The 15,220-nt window shown below is 44.2% G+C and overlaps 1 long non-coding RNA gene across 1 annotated transcript; it reads right to left on the reverse strand.

Moving 5' to 3' along the window:
• Positions 1 to 4,420: 4,420 nt before the first annotated feature.
• LOC134943660 (uncharacterized) lies at positions 4,421 to 14,760 on the reverse strand. Its single transcript, XR_010181671.1, has 6 exons — positions 14,657 to 14,760; positions 13,333 to 13,377; positions 12,733 to 12,892; positions 9,494 to 9,593; positions 8,635 to 8,705; positions 4,421 to 4,795 (listed from the first exon to the last, which is right to left on the reverse strand). It is a non-coding gene; the product is annotated as an uncharacterized LOC134943660 (long non-coding RNA).
• Positions 14,761 to 15,220: the final 460 nt, after the last annotated feature.

The raw sequence follows: 15,220 nt of genomic DNA on the forward strand, positions 1-15,220 counted from the left end.
CCTTCTCCATCAATACCATTCCAAGGTAACATAGCATTTGTGTCCACAAGTATAAGTCTGGAATTTACTTGTGATTGTCTTATTCCATTCTGACACACATTTGTTTTATCTTGGAACGAATTTTTGGGAATTTGAATATGGAGACTTTTATTTGATTGTTTATAAATCTTATTATATGAAAATAAATAATTTTTTTGGAGAGAAGAGTGATTCATCTGTTAAAAGAAACCGCTACGTATGGAACTCTATCTGCTGAAAAGTGAGTGTGGTACGTTTTATTGAACAGAGCTTACCTCATGTGTTATGATCAGAAGTGTAAAAGAAACCTTTACATGTATGGTGATATATAATTCCAAGTGAGTCTTGGTACGTTTATCTGTGCTTATGAAGTGGTGGTGAGACACTATCCTTATCTGCTATCAAGAAATCCTCACAATATAGGGCTCTTTTTCGCCGGAGAACTCACAGAAATTGACTTTATTACAAACATTACTACACATTTTGTGTTCAATTCTGTTTTTTTTTGCATGTAAATATCCGGCAATTACTGGAATAATAGAAAGAGACTAACAAAGGACTACGAAGAATTTATGTGATGTATATTATATCTCTTTCTTTATATACAATTTTTATGTAAAGTAGCACCTTTGATCTTCCTTCCATTTACTGTTTTTCACTTGTTCTTTGAGTGATCTGGATTTGGGCAGATCATAGGAGGGTTAGGATTGGGCTGCCAACTTTATTGCGCCAGAATTCACACATACCTCATTTTTATTAAGTCCTCACCTTTGTAAGGTAAAACCTCCATATGCCTTTTTGAGTCGGCATCACCTGTCCATTGACGGGTCCACAGGGAAATCGCCATGGCGTTGGCTCTCGAACCTAGCAGGCCAACGTCTCTTTGAGCGTCTCTCATATATAAGACTGCATCTTTAATGTGACCTAAGGTCAATAAAATGGTATCCCTATCCAGGGTATCAATGTCAGCTGACAAGGTATCTCTCCAAGCTGCTACAGCGCCGCAAACCCAAGCCGACGCTATTGCCGGTCTGAGCAAGGCACCCGTATGTGTATAAATTGATTTTAAGGTAGCCTCCTATCTGCGATCAGCAGGATCCCTGAGGGCTGCCGTATCTGAAGACGGCAGCGCCACCTTTTTGGACAAGCGCGTTAAAGCCTTGTCCACCCTGGGTGAAGATTCCCACCGAAACCTGTCCTGCGCAGGGAAAGGATACACCATAATAATTCTCTTGGGAATCTGCAGTTTCTTGTCTGGAGCTTCCCAAGCTTTTTCAAATAACGCATTCAGCTCATGGGATGGGGGGAAAGGTTACTCAGGTTTCTTTTCCTTAAACATGCATACCCTCTTGTCAGGGACAGAGGGGTCATCTGTGATATGTAAACCATCCTTTATTGCAATAATCATATAATGAATACTTTTGGCCACCCTTGGGTGTAACCTCGCATCATCGTAGTCGACACTGGAGTCAGAATCCGTGTCGGTATCAGTGTCTGCAACTTGGGACAGGGGACGTTTCTGAGACCCTGAAGGGCCTTGTGACACAGTCAAAGCCATGGATTGACTCCCTGTCTTATCCCTGGACTCTGCTTTGTCCAATCTCTTATGTAATAAAGACACATTTGCATTTAAAACATTAAACATATCCATCCAATCAGGTGTCGGCGTTGCCGACGGAGATACCACAATCATCTGCTCCACCTCCTCCCTAGATGAGCCTTCCGCTTCAGACATGTCGACACACACGTACCAACACCCCCACACACACAGAGAAATATCTATATGGAGACAGTTCCCCAATAAGGCCCTTTGGAGAGACATAGTGAGAGTATGCCAGCACACACCCAGCGCCACCTGACACTGGAAACAAAATTCCCAGTTAAAACAGTGCTTTATATATATATATATACACACTCACTGCGCCAATTAAATGTGCCCCCCCCCCTCTTTTTTGCCCTCTGTCACTATGTTCAGCAGAGGAGAGTCCGGGGAGCCAGCTTCTCTGCAGTGTGCTGTGGAGAAAATGGCGCTGGTTAGTGCTTGAGGATCAAGCTCCACCCCCTCAGCGGCGGGCTTCGGTCCCGCTCAAATTTTCAATACTGGCGGGGGTTTATGTAATGTACTGCCTCCGCAGTATATATATATGTTAGCCAGTCCCAAGAGGTTTATTATTGCTGCCCAGGCGCCCCCCCTGTGCCCTGCACCCTTCAGTGCCCACTGATGTGTGTGTGTGTGTGTGTGTGTGTGTGTGTGTGTGTGTGTGTGTGTGTGTGTGTGTGTGGGAGCAATGGCGCGCAGCGTTACCTCAGAGAAGATCTGAAGTCTTCTGCCGCCTTTGAAGTCTTCTTTCTTCTTATACTCACCCGGCTTCTATCTTCCGGCTCTGTGAGGAGGACGGAGGCGCGGCTCCGGGATGAACGGCGAGGGTGAGACCTGCGTTCCGACCCTCTGGAGCTAATGGTGTCCAGTAGCCTAAGAAGCAGAGCCTATCATTTAAGTAGGTCTGCTCCTCTCCCCTCAGTCCCACGATGCAGGGAGCCTGTTGCCAGCAGTGCTCCCTGAAAATAAAAAATCTAACAAAATTATTTTTCAGAGAAACTCAGGAGAGCTCCCCTGTAGTGCACCCAGTCTCCTCTGGGCACAGTATCTAACTGAGGTCTGGAGGAGGGGCATAGAGGGAGGAGCCAGTGCACACCCATTCTAAGGTTCTTTATAGTGCCCATGTCCCCTGCAGAGCCCGTCTATACCCCATGGTCCTTACGGAGTCCCCAGCTTCCTCTAGGACGTAAGAGAAAAGGTAAAAATGTATGTAAAATGTATGTATAAGTGACGTTACTTCTGAGGATGTTATGTATAAGCGGTGCTACTACTGGGAACGTTATGTATAAGCAACACAACTTCTGAGGACGTTACGTATAAGCGGCGCAACTACTGGGGACGTTATGTATAAGCGGAGCTACTTATGAAGACGTTACGTATAAGCAGCGCTACTACTGGGGACATTATGTATAAGCGGCACTACTACTGGGGACGTTATGTATAAGCGGCGATACTACTGGGTGCATTATGTTTATCATGGGGCATTATGTGTATAAGTGACACTACTACTCTGTGGATATTATGTGTATTAGTGGCACTACTACTCTGGCCATTATGTGTATAGGCGGCACTGCTACTTGCTGTGTAATGTGAATAAGATTGTGCTACTCTGTGGCATAATTTGAAATGGGGGTACTATTGTGTTACCACACCCCTTCCTAGTTAGACCACACCCTTTTTTCTGATGCACACTGCCCTCTGTAAATTATGGAAGGGTACAAATTTATATTTTGTTGGGGGGCGCTGAACACCCTAGCACCGGCACTGTTTACACCATAGAGATTATAGATTTTCATAGGAACAATATAAGGAATGATGATAATATTGTGTCCATACACACTACAACATAGTTACCCAATAACACCTACATGTGTGGCCAGTATGCCCAGTCTTCTACAGAACAGGTCTAGTATCAGAACTTACACTCCACTACTACACATGTGTAAATGTTACTATTTGCTCTTATATAAGGACATTACTATATAGATTTAGTGTTCTGCAATGCCATATAAAATATCCAACACTCAGACAGATGTGACTAATAATGCTGGAAACACACTAGGACGACCGTCTTCCTATATGATGATTGGTTAGTGCCCAATGTGTCATGTCTGATGTCACAACTGGGTAGGCATTTACATGTGCCCGCCCACTTGTGATGTCAGTCACCGACAGCCTCTGCAGCAAGTGTATGGGTGGTCAGCTGACCGCATGCACACATAGCACGATGCACTGATATATTTTTAGATATATTGGCCATCGTCTGTGCTGCAGGGCCGACGCAATATGTCTGTGAATGACGCAGTTCACAGACACATCGCTGGTACACATCTACTGATGCACACATGATATATCAGCCAGTGTGTACCCAGCTTATCACCTGTGTACGCAGTTTTTTGTGTTACTTTATACAAATGTCAAATTATTTAATGTAAACATGTCCAAATATTTGTAGATAGAAAATATAGTAAATGAATTGCAGTAAAGAATTAAGACCTAGATATCAGTACAGGTGACTCTCCCATATCCAAAAGTCTTGTAAACAGGTGGGTAGGGGCCCAGTGCATTGCTTTCCCAGGGGCCAACACTGCTGTTAAGATGGCTCTGGACCTGGAGTGGGCCCTGTCCCCGCTCATTCCTTCATCCTCATCCTCTCCAATCTTACCCTCGTTTCCCAATGTGTTGCCGTCAGACAGAGATTCATCTCTACTCACTGAAGACCAGGAGAGGCGAGGTTACAAATTGTGGCAAAGACACAGATAATGATGTTACTGGAAAGCGATCTTTTATTATTATGCAATGTGGTTTTCCAGCAGATGGTACACGTTATATATACAGTATTGTACAAGATGGTACTCCAGCCGGTGGTAGGTTTATACAAGTACTACCTATCAGAAAGTCGCCAAATATTAAGAACGTCTTAAAGTTACAGAGAATTCGGTGGCAATCTAATAACTGACTGTAGACTGGAGTTATAGAGAGCCTGTATATAACATAAGATGACAGCCGATGGTATAGGCTTTGTACTGGATACATCACATGATGACAGCCGGTGGTATAGGCTTTGCATAGCGCGTAGATTTACAGCAGATGTTTCAGTTTATGCTGGATCGCTTTCCTCTACGCGTCTTCTACCAAGGGGCATAACGTCTTCCCTGGCGTCTGCTCTTGCATGGTCTAAATTAGAACAGAAAAAAAGAACAATGATGGTAATAAGCTCTACAAATGGATGATTGTTATTAGACAAATAATGAGAGAACATCTATAAAGGCACAATCATCATTCTTATCATATTCTCATTAGGACTTTCTATCATAAGGAATTGTAGCTGTCACTTTTTATCTACCTTACTATGATGCAGCTACATGTGAGCATTTTACTAAAACATATAAACCAGGGGTGTCCAACCTTTCACCTTCCCTGGGCCACATTAGAAGATGAAAATTTAGATTGGGCCGCACATAAAATAAAATAACAGTAACGATACCTGATCATCCCAAAAAACCATAGAAAACATAGTTAACATATTAAACTTACTTGTAGCTGTGCCCCTGTAGCTGCGTCCCTTGTAGTTGTGCCCCTGTAGCTGCGCCCCTTGTAGCTGTGCCCCTGTATCTGCGTCCCTTGTAGTTGTGCCCCTGTATCTGCGTCCCTTGTAGTTGTGCCCCTGTAGCTGCGCCCCTTGTACTGTGCCCCTTGTAGCTGTGCCCCTGTAGCTGCGCCCCTTGTACTGTGCCCCTTGTACTGTGCCCCTTGTAGCTGTGCCCGTGTAGCTGCGCCCCTTGTAGCTGTGCCCCTGTAGCTGCGCCCCTGTAGCTGCGCCCCTTGTAGTTGTGCCCCTGTAGCTGCGCCCCTTGTAGCTGCGCCCCTTGTAGCTGCGCCCCTTGTAGCTGCGCCCCTGTAGCTGCGCCCCTTGTAGTTGTGCCCTTGTAGCTGCGCCCCTTGTAGTTGTGCCCCTGTAGCTGCGCCCCTTGTAGCTGCGCCCCTGTAGCTGCGCCCCTTGTAGCTGCGCCCCTGTAGCTGCGCCCCTTGTAGTTGTGCCCTTGTAGCTGCGCCCCTTGTAGTTGTGCCCCTGTAGCTGACCCCTTGTACTGTGTCCCTTGTAGCTGCCCCCTTTTACTGTGCCCCTTGTAGTTGTGCCCCTGCAGCTGTGCCCCTTGTACTGTGCCCCTGTAGCTGCGCCCCTTGTAGTTGTGCCCCTGTAGCTGACCCCTTGTACTGTGTCCCTTGTAGCTGCCCCCTTTTACTGTGCCCCTTGTAGTTGTGCCCCTGCAGCTGTGCCCCTTGTACTGTGCCCCTTCTAGTTGTGCCCCTTGTAGTTGTTGCCCTGTAGCTGCACCCTTGTACTGTGCCCCTTGTAGTTGTGCCCCTTGTAGTTGTGGCCCTGTAGCTGCCCCCTTGTAGATGCCCCCTTGTACTGTGCCTCTTGTAGTTGTGGCCCTGTAGCTGCCCCCTTGTAGCTGCCCCCTTGTACTGTGCCCCTTGTAGTTGTGCCCCTGCAGCTGTGCCCCTTGTACTGTGCCCCTTCTAGTTGTGCCCCTTGTAGTTGTTGCCCTGTAGCTGCACCCTTGTACTGTGCCCCTTGTAGTTGTGGCCCTGTAGCTGCCCCCTTGTAGATGCCCCCTTGTACTGTGCCTCTTGTAGTTGTGGCCCTGTAGCTGCCCCCTTGTAGCTGCCCCCTTGTACTGTGCCCCTTGTAGTTGTGGCACTGTAGCTGCCCCCTTGTATTGTGCCCCTTGTAGCTGCGCCCATGTACTGTGCCCCTTGTAGCTGTAAAAAAAAAACACACACGCACAGACACATACTTACCGTTCCTGCAGCGCTGCCTCCGTCTCCGTCCGCCGCTCCACGTGTTCTTGTACAACCAACTTCTCTGCTGGGCTCCTCTACTCTCGCGCTGCTCAGTCACGTGTGCCGCTATGCAGCGGAGGAGGGCTACACTGTGACTGACAGCGGAGAGGGCGTGAGCTGGTGCTGGTCCCAGCAGCAGCAATCCAATCAGGATGTGCTGACAACTTGCTGGGGCCGGATCAGCCTCACATGTGGTGTCCGTACTCGGGAAAAAAAACAAAAAAACCCTCTGCTGCAGCGCAGCTCCTGGGCCGCATTACTAGCCGACTTGGGCCGCATGCGGCCCGCGGGCCGCAGGTTGGACAAGCCTGATATAAACGGTTAATTAATTAGTGAAGCTCTGTGATAATGTACTATACGCATTTTCCTACAGGCACCATGGGGAGTTTTTGGTTTTGTATGGGGGAAACATTTACTATAAAGAAGTGGCAGGGTTTGTGGCACATAAAACTCTTATTGGCAGACAACTAATCATGCAGATACTAATAAACAGAGCTCATTTATTGATTGCTTCCCTTTTAACACTTAGGGGTGTATTCAATTCATGTCGGATCCTTTACCGACGGAATGGATCCGACATGAGTGTACAGGTTTGGCCCGTTCCCGACAATGGCAATCTGAGTTTTTTTTAAAGTCGGATTGACATTGTCAGAAATGGGTCTAAAACCTGTTGGGTTTGGCTGCGCTTCTGACAATACACGTGGATCGGCGGCTTAAGACGCCGATCCGCGTGTATTCCGACAGGCTTCTGACAAGCAGGATTTCCTGACTTGTCAGAAAAAAAGGGGTCACATTGAACAGGTCGGAACCCCTTCCGACCTAAACCTGTTGGAAACTGCCGTCTTTCCGACAAGATGGCAGTTTCCGACAATAATTGAATACCGCCCCTTGATATTCCAAAGTCAGTGATACCAGGCCCTTAGAGGATTTCACCAGCACAGTGCAAGTAAAAAAACTAAATTTGCAATTGTCCATTCAAACACTATTGCCTGCTTACTGGCCTAGCCATCTGTATGCTATCTGGCCATGAGCAGTACTACAGCTCAGCCTAGAGGGGGCAGACCAGCTAACTCTAGCTCTAACTTTATCTTGTTGTACCGCTTCTGCCGCTAGAACACATGGTACAGGCCTCCAGAAGGGTAGAAGGGATAGCTAATAAGTACGACTGAGAACTGTACTCAGCAAGTATATAGTTCATTTAAAAAAAAACTTATTGGTGGGACCAACACTTACTATAAGGGAAAGCAAACACACATAAGGGCACTGCTACACAGGCGTACAGAGACACACGTCATAGCTACTAATGGGGATACAATTGTCTAATAGCACTCAGGCATGCTTTATCACTTACATGGGCATTTTTTTTAGAGAACATGTAATTTAGCATTTGCCAGTGCATATTATGTGCCAGTACACACGCATGTCAGTTTCTAAAATGCCAAGTTTCCAGGGCTTTATATACATTGAAGTTCAAAAGACGCAACACGTTCATAAACGGGCAATGGGTGTATGCTGACATAAAGCTGTTATATCCATGGTGTAATACATGGATTGTTAAAGTATATAAAAATGAAGCAGCTGGAAAGTTGTAGGTGACCATTACAGAGCCCCAGCTGTCCCTGCACCTGTTCCATCTGAGAAATAAAGAATGGCGGCTGTGCTACTCACGCTATACACTTATCAGCAATGGGGAAAGACGCATCCATAAACACTTCTAGCAATGTGCACCACACGCCGCTGGTAAGAATTACACAAGTTTGGAAAACCCAAACACAATATTTGCACACTCACGGTTAGTGACAAGAAAATGTGTCTCAGCCACATGACCGTAGCCCAATCAGGCACTGAGGTAGCCAGAATTTTCCAGCTTCACCAAAACATAGAAGTAATGGTGACATCTCCCTTCAGAGATCAATAGATGCTTGTGATGATGGCACAGAGCACTGAGGTCGGCCTGATGGATAAGACAGCCCAAGACCAAATTCAGACAATATAGGTCAGTGCTCTCTTGGGTTTGCCAGGTAAGTGTATGGGAATATTCATGTGACCAGTGTGTAGGCAAATATCCTGTTTCTAGTAATGAAGCCATGTAATTATATTGTTAGTTGTCCTAGCATACTTTTATAATGAACCAAAATGCAACCTATACTATTCAGTCAGCTTACCCATTGCGGCCTCTGCGCCGTGCAGTGAGGACATCCCTCAGGTCCTGAATGGTGGCACAGCTTCTGATGTTCTGCAAATCAAAATATGGATATTAGCTGTTCTGTTTGCACAGACAAAACAGACAAGACTAACACCAGCACAATGGGTTCTTATGGGAGAAGAAAGCAGGAAGCCAAGATATATGAAGTATCAGAACTACACAGGAATGATACACTTCAGCATCTGGACAGTGAGTGGGATTATTATAGGTGTATTTGTGGCCTTGATTAGAATATATCCAACAGCCATTATCTGGATCAGTATAGCATAGGGGATGGGGAGGCACTGAGAACAGACTCTGGGCAGTCCTGTTAGGATAACAGTCTCTACAGTCTCTGTGTGGCCAGGGAAGAGATGGTAAGCTGCAGCTTCCCTGAACCCCACTGAGCTTGGGATGCAGGCAGACTGTCTTCCTGCAGTTGCAGGTGAGCGATACTTCTAAGCACACCCTTCTTTACATGGCTGGGAGGTGGATCCTGGGGGTGTGTGCGTTTCCACAGTAGCGGAGAGGCTGACTGGGTGGGCAGAACCTGGCGGCTGACAGAAGATTACCTTACAGCAGCCACCGGTGGGCATTTCTGACACTGTTACTACAGATGGAAATCACAGCTCAGCAGATGTGACGACACCAGGAAAGTGGTTACAGCCATGACAACAGAACACTAAGGCCGGCACTCAGATACATGACAATTGTTGAAAGAAAAATATAAAAAAATTTAAAAATCTTATAAAATTAAACATTTGTGAATGTGACATGAAACCCTTTTATTTCTAAATTACTTTATGTGTAATGTCCCCCAGTGTTGCAGATATCATTACCTCAATGCCTCTGTTCCGGCCAAAGGCAATGTGTCGGTCATTGTTGCTTTTGATCTTTTTCTTGCCTCTCAGGATGTCCCTGAGGTCCATAATATAATTCCTGTAACATTAAATAAAGAAAGTTAACCCAGCGCTGTGACTATAACAATACGAGCGCTTTCCCACTATCACAGTAACACATGGACACCACTGTTTTTTTTCATACAAGTGACAAGAAATGTATCTCAGTCACATAACTGTAGCCCAAAAGAGAACTAAATGACATAGATTGGGAAATTCTGTTTCATGGTAAGAATAGGGATGAAATGAGGGATGCTTTTAAAATTTTGCTCAATAAGTACACTTATATGTTCATTCCCATGGGCCGCAAACGCTGGAGATTTAAATTAAAACTATGTGGTTTAATATAAAGGTTAAGGAATAAATGGATTAAAAGAGGCGGGCTCAAAGCATTTAAATCTGACGGGAAGACGGGGTCATTTCAGTACTACAAGGAATGTAACAAAAAATATAAAAAAAGAAATCAGAGCGGCTAAAATAGAAAACAAAAAGTGAATCGCCAGGGAGAGTAAAATAAACCCTAAAAAGTTTTTTTAAATATATAAATGGCAAAAGGTTAAATAAGGAAATATAGGACCATTAAAGGGTGAATTGGGTGTCTTGGTAAATGATAACAAGATAAAGAAGATTTATTGAACAAATGTTTTTCATTCATGTTTACTAGAGAGGACCAGTTGGGGGGAGTAGTGCACAACAAAAGCTGTGATAATGTCCCGTAGCTAAGTACTTGGTTAAATGAGGAAGTAATCTGGGAGAGACTAAGTAATATTAAGATAAATAAATCTCAAGGTCTGGATGGACTTCACCCAAGGGTTCTTATGGAGCTTAACTCAGAACTAGCAAGGCCTTTATATTTGATTTTCTATGATTCAATTACTTCATGCATGATACCGAAGGACTGGTGAATAGCAGAGGTAGTCCCAATATTCAGAAAGGGAATTAAATCTCATCCCGGTAACTAGAGACCAGTAAGGGTGACATCTATAGTGGGGAAATTACCGGAAGGTATAATAAGGGATAGCATTCAGGAATACTTGGAAACCTCCAAGGTTATTAATAATAACCAGCATGGTTTTGTGAGGGACAGATCATGTCAAACTAACTTAACTAGCTTCTATGAGAAAGTGAGCTAAAATATTAATCAGGGAAAGCCAGTGGATGTGGTCTATTTAGATTTTGCAAAAGCCTTCGACACAGTGCCACTTATAAGACTGATTTTTAAATTAAAGGACCTTGGTTAAGGAAACAATATTTGTACTTGGGTAAGTAATTGGCTGGATAACAGGGAACAGTGAGTGGTGGTTAACAGGATGTTTTACGACTGGGCCCCAGTACTCAGTGGAATACCGCTAGGGTCCGTACTTGGGCCACTAGGAGAAGGTCTGGAAAGCACAGTGTCAATTTTTGCAGATGATACTAAACTGTGAAGAATAACCTATTTAAATTGGAATCTTGGGCAGATAATTGGAGAATGAGGTTCAATATAGAAAAATGCAAAGTTATGCACTTTGGGACTAAAAACAATCATGCAACCTATAAACTAAATGGGAAAAATGTATGGGTAATGGTAGCAGAAAAGGATTTGGGGGTGCTCATTGATAATACACTTAGTTGCAGTACCCAGCATCACAGTGCAGCATCAAAAGCAAATAAGGTGTTAGCATGCATAAAGCGGGGAATTGGGACAAGGGATGAGAGTGTAATCCTGCCACTGTATAAATCATTGGTATGGCTGCACCCTGAATATTGTGTTCAGTTCTGGTCAACGCTCCACAAAAAAGACATCTTGGAACTTGAAAGGGTTCAGAGGTGAGCCACCAAATTGATTAAGGGTTTAGAGGCACTGGATTATGAGGAAAGGCTTACTAGGTTAAATATGTTCACACTCGAAAAGAGGAGGATGAGAGGGGACATTATTAATATTTACAAATATATAAAGGGACCATACAAAGATCTATCAGGAGATTTGTTCATTGAAAAATCTGTACAAAGGACACTTGGACACAATCTGAGGTTAGAGGAAAGAAAATTTCATACCCTATGAAGGAAAGCGTTCTTCACAGTAAGGGCAGTAAGAATTTAGAATTAATTGCCTGAGAAGGTAGTAATGGTGGACTCTCCAAGCATGTAGCATTTAAAGTGAGTGTATTTTAGAAAAAGCATGATTTATAGTGTTAGACTTAATAACTTAACTTCATCTGGGTCAGTATAGTAATATAGTGTAAAACACAGATTAGTGTATGAATTATAAAAAAGGTTAAACTAGATGGACATTTTGTCTTTTTCAACCTCAATAACTATGTTACTATGTTACTGAGGTAGTGAGCATTTTCCAGCTTCACCAAAACATACAATTAATGGTGACATCTCCCTTCAGAGATTAAGGGGTATTTTCAATAAGAGTCGGATCCGACAACCCCTATTGAATAGAGTGGCCAAATCCGACTGTTGGATTTGAGCCTAATTCGATTGTTGGATCTGGCCGGTGTCCGTGCGCTGTCAGCAGCTCCCCGTGTGTGAGAACACAGGGAGCTGCTAGAGCTGCACATCACGGCCGCCCAGTGCATGCTGCAGGGAGAGAGGTGCCTGGCCAGGAGATGGCCATCAAAGTACCTCTCATCCCTGCTCCCAGGAAGCCCGCTGCACCTCTCCCCATCTCTTCACCTCAATCCGACTTTTTTTTATAGTCAAATTGAGATTGTCGGAAAGGGGGCCAAAATCTGTCAGATTTGGCCCCATTTCCTACAGAAGCACGTGGATCAGTGGCTATTCAGCAGATCCACGTGTTTTCCGACAAGTTGGGAATTCCTGACGGGAAGAAACTGCAATTTTTAATAGGTTGGAACCCCTTTCCGACCGAATTCTGTCAGAAGCTGCCATCTTTCCGACAAGACGGCAGCTTCTGACAGCTATTGAATACACCCCTAAGAGACGCTTACAGCTGATGACACAGAGCACTGAGGTCGGACTGGTGGGTAAGACAGCCCAAGACCCTATTCAGACAATTTAGGTAAGTGCTTTCTTGTGTTTGCAAGGTAAACATATGGGGAGTGTCATGTGACCAGTGTGTATGCAAATATCCTGTTTCTAGTAATAAAGCAATGTAATTATATTCTTAGTTGTCCTAGCATACTTTTATAATGAACCATAATACAACCTATACTATTCAGTCAGCTTACCCATCATTGCCTCGGCTCCGGCGCGCATTAAGAAGCTCCCTCAGGTCCTGAGGGGCGGCACAGGGTCTGGGCACAGTACTGATCCCAGGTGATATGTTTTGCACTGGGTGGGCTGGTTGAGTGCTCAATGGACTCACTCCATTTGTTCATTTCTTTGCACCTACATGACAAATACAACCATCATAAAAGTGTCTTTCCTTAGGATTCTGACAGCCTATAACATGCATGATGGATGAAAGCAGTAACAGCTGGAGGTTATTGACATGTCACAGATATCCCATGTTCCATTCCTACAACAAAATGAGGCTTTGGAGACCCCCTTCAGTTACAGACTATGACCGCATTTTCAGCATTGGAGGGAGTGTGTTTGCATGCTGGGTGGCCTTGCCCTGTGATGGGCGGCCCCCAGCATGCAATCCAAAGGATTGCAAATTTTGCTAATTAGCGGAATTTGCAATCCTTACTGAATCAGGTCCATAATGCTAAAATACATCAGGTATTAGGAAAGAAGAAAACAAGTATACAATGGAGAATATCAGCATTGCCCTTGTTTGGAAAGACTGACAGTGGGGTAATACAGGCTGAAATATAAATACGTACCTCTGGCCTCAGATTTCTGGGGCGCCATGTCACTTCCAAGTTCATCTGCAGCAAACAGAAAAGTAAATAAACAAAATGCAATATAAATATGCAGCATGCTGCTAAGCAACAACTATTATCACTAGCACTAAATAATTCTAAATGGCATGATGTAACAGCTAAATTCATCAGATGGTTTTAGATCATTTAAAGAAAAAAATCCCCCATACAACATATAAATAAATAGGAAGCACAAGTAACCGTACAAATAAAAAAGTAGAAATAATCAGCGCGCGCACACATACAGTGCCATATAGCTCGCTCACTAGTAGCGGGGAAAGCTATAACAACAAGGGCTCCCTCACCAGGTGATGGCAGATCTTCCAAAGTTAGAAAATCCATCAGGTTGCACAGTTCTTCCATTGCGTCTGAAAACTTAGCCATGATGGCAGCAACACCTGCAGCAATACTATTCGAACTCAGAATGATGCGACAACTGATGCAGCCGAGTAGTCTAAACCCTTCTGCTGATCTGTGACATCACAAAGGGCCTTTGCCCACTACAGCCATCTTTGACATCATACAGGGCATTTGGAACACTGCAGAGCTAAGCAGCAGCCATCTTTGTGAGGCGCTTCTGCTGCTACCATGGACCTCCAGTGGCAGTGTGTGAGGCCACACATGTATAATAACCTACTGTAGTGTGTACTCATTGGAGTGGCCCTATAGAATGATATGGAATGGTTTTATTTTGTATCAGTGTCATCAGTAAATGACTTTCTCTTAACAAATATCATTGATGCTAGATCCCATGGGAAGTTCCCTGCCAGCAGCCACATTAACGTTTCCACAGGAAAGCAATGTTTATTCTCTCACGTATGGAAGGTATATAAACCCTGGGCACGCTTTCACAGATGAAAACACGATTGGAACATTAATAATATATGATGAACATACAATTACAACTATATGTTACACTCAGAAATTATAGGATATAATCCAAGATATTGTTAACAAATGACTCTGGTGTGCCCCAATGTTTGGATCTTTTTGCCAAAGCACATACTATAGATGCACAGTTTCCTAATAGTGTTTAATTGAACAACTCATTAAAACTCCCATTACAACTTTATTAAACACTAGTTGCCAGCGGTCAAAATGACGGAACAATATAACAGTAATATCATCATCAAAATCTAAATGGTATAACAACTATAAATAAATAGGAAGGACAAGTAACTGTACAAATAAAAAAAGTACAAATAATCAGCGCGCGCACACATACAGTGCCACACAGCTCGCTCACTAGTAGCGGGGAAAGCTATGACAACAAGGGCTCGCTCACCAGGTGATGGCAGATCTTCGAATGTTAGGAAGTCCATCAGGTCGCACAGTTCTTCCATTGCGTCTGAATACTCAGCCATGATGGCACCAACACCTGCAGCAATACTGTTCGAACTCAGAATGAAGACAACTGATGCAGCCGAGTAGTCTAAACCCTTCTGCTGATCTGTGACCTCACGAAGGGCCTTTGCCTACTACAGCCATCTCTGACATCATAAAGGGCATTTGGAACACTGCAGAGCTAAGCTGCAGCCATCTTTTGAGGCGCTGCTGCTGCTGACGTGTACCCAACATGAGAACGTCACTAGACACCACGCACACCCACATGTCGGGCATATACACTGCCCCATATGCGCCAGTGTGAGCCACATGTTGGTCCAATCCACCAGATCGGGTGTGTAGCCAGCTTTACACACCAACTGCAATTCTACATAAAAAAGCAGTTTCAATAATCTGCAATCTGGAAGTAAAGCAGACTAAAGACACTGCAAATACATCTTCAACAATACCATTTTTTTTAAAATAAAAAAATAGATAAATACTTTGCAAAGTCCAATGAAATGTA

Source organism: Pseudophryne corroboree, chromosome 7 (assembly GCF_028390025.1).
Source record: "Pseudophryne corroboree isolate aPseCor3 chromosome 7, aPseCor3.hap2, whole genome shotgun sequence".
In the NCBI taxonomy this organism is placed as follows: Eukaryota; Metazoa; Chordata; class Amphibia; order Anura; family Myobatrachidae; genus Pseudophryne; species Pseudophryne corroboree.